Here is a 2,560-nt window from a genome sequence, read left to right on the forward strand (position 1 = left end):
CGAGTCTCTGAGCTCACTTCCTCTTCCTCCCACCTACGTTCTAACCTATCAGGGCAAGCAGCTTCTTTATTTAATCAACCAATGACACTCCTCCCACCTACGTTCTAACCTATCAGGGCAAGCAGCTTCTTTATTTAATCAACCAATGACCTTCCTCCATCAGGTTTGGGCAGGATCTTTTACAAAATTTTAGTCAGCCCCCCTCTGAATCCTCAGTTCAGCTGAGTCTAACCTTCAGCTTCCCTCTCTGACCCGGCAGAATCCTGTTTGAGCGAGAATCCTAAGTAACTTCAACAAAATCCCCACCCTCAGTATCTGAGCACCCAGTGCTGGCCAACTCTTCAAGCTGGTGAAGACACTAACCGCTTTTTCTGATACTCCTGCCTAAATCACTTCCTAGCGACCACCCCTACCCTGTATCATATAGAAATCTCCATGTGTCTCTGCCAAAGTCCCAGCCCTCTCTCAGAGCCCTCCCAGTGGTCCTCTGGCCTGTTGTCCCTGCTCACGGTTGTCTGTCTAAATAGTTTTAGTATCAGAGTGGTGTGTTACCATGCTGAGCCGAGAGCAAACGTTTGACCTGCAGAACTCACTACAGCATCTGACATACAGTTCATCTCGTTATTGTTGTTCTTGTTGTCATCATCATCATCGCCATCATTACCACCACCATCCTTGCTAGACAGTGGAGTTTGCTTTATTTTAAAGAAATGCTATTGTCTCCTTAACACTACTTTTAGACTCTTAAGAAACAGAGAGATTGATTGAAAAAAAATGGGACTAGTCATATGATAGAAGAGATAGATGATAGATAGATAGATAGATATAGATAGATAGATATAGATAGATAGATATAGATAGACAGATGATAGATAGATAGATAGATAGATAGATAGATAGATAGATAGATAGATAGACAAATGAGAGATTGATTGATGTAATATGATATGATATGATATGATGGATGGACAGTGTTATTTTCTAATTTATGAGTTTCTTCTCTGAGACTTCAGAACCTAGAACTGCCCACACTTAGCCTGAATTCCCAGTTACCCTACTACCAGCTGTTCTGACGATGGTCCAGCTGTCTGCCCTCCTCAAGTCTCAGGTTTTTTTCTTCTGGAAAATAGGAATGATGGTAGCAAATGTTTCTAGGGCATCATGAGGACCTAATGAATCTACACTCGGTTATAGGCACCGGTCTTATTAACATCACTGTCTTAGATCAAGAAGCTTGTCTCTCTGACTTCAAGACTCTAATCTCCAAGCCAGAATCCCCCTCCCTGCCATGAACCTGTCAGAACTAACAATCTTAAAGGAATGGAGTCTCCTGCCACTTCACAGCTCTAACAAGTGATCCACAAACAGCAGGCACAAGGTTCCTCAGAGCCTGTCCTTTTAACTAGACCCTAAATAGTTTATCCTATTTTAATTTCCAGGCTTCCTGAGGCCCGGGTCTTTTGAGTGTTTCGCTGGAATGTTAATTATGGGAAATTCCAGAATCTGTGGCTTGGAGACGAGGTCCCATTTACCCTGTTGCTTGGCACTGGGGTCCCTCTTGCCTGGCCTTCAGAGCACCAACTCCCTTTCCAAAGCCCACAGCCTGAAGCCAGATGGCAATGCAGGCAGGTCCTGCTGCTTTGGGCCCTCCTCACTTTGCCAGCCTTGTAGTTCCATCCTCTGGCGCTGGTTGTCAGTTCCTATCAACCCTCACCAGCTCTCAAAGGTGGCGCCAAAGAAAGCTCTCCTTTATGCAACGCCCAGAAAGGCATTTTGAACCTCTTGCTGCACCTGAGTCTCTACTGACTCAGGTGCAGCAAGGATGCCCACCTTGTTACTCACCAGAGCATATGCTACCCACCCATTTGGAAGAAATCATTTCTTCATGTGTCTGCACTTTTCTTTTGCCTGCGCCAGTGACCCTTTGCAGTTTTCAAGGGAATACCTCCCAGCCGATTCCATCATCCGCACCGCAGGCTGAGACGGGACGCAACCCCGGGGATCCCAAAGCCCGTGGTTCCTGGAGACAACTGTGCCCATGTGGACTGGGTCCCTGACATGCCTGCTCTGCCACCCGAAGGAACTCAGGACTTATAGGTCTGCAGTTCTCACAGAAAGGCCAGATTTGCTCCATGGCTGGAGGTACTAAATGTCTACTCAGTAGAAGGAAGCTTGGGGAACACTGGCGAGGTTGCTGTTCATAAAGGAAGGAGAGTAGTTTAGTAGAAAGGATCTTTAAAATCCTGTAATGTGAGGCTGGGGGATGGCTGAGTGAGTAGTGATTTCTGTGCAAGCATGAGGACCCGAAACTCAACCCTCGGCACACATGCAGAAGCCAGTTAGCAGTGTGTGTATAATCCACAACAGAGGGCTGGGTGGGAGACACTGGTGAATCCTTGCACTCTCTTGCCAGTCAGGCTAGATAAAATGGTGAGCTCCAAGTTCCACGAGAGACCCTGACTCAAAATATGTGTTGTGGAAGACACTGGATATAAACTTCTGACCTTCACACACATATTCTTTCTCTCTCTCTCTCTCTCTCTCTCTCTCTCTCTCTCTC

Source organism: Microtus ochrogaster, chromosome 21, assembly GCF_000317375.1.
Source record: "Microtus ochrogaster isolate Prairie Vole_2 chromosome 21, MicOch1.0, whole genome shotgun sequence".
Lineage (NCBI taxonomy): Eukaryota > Metazoa > Chordata > Mammalia > Rodentia > Cricetidae > Microtus > Microtus ochrogaster.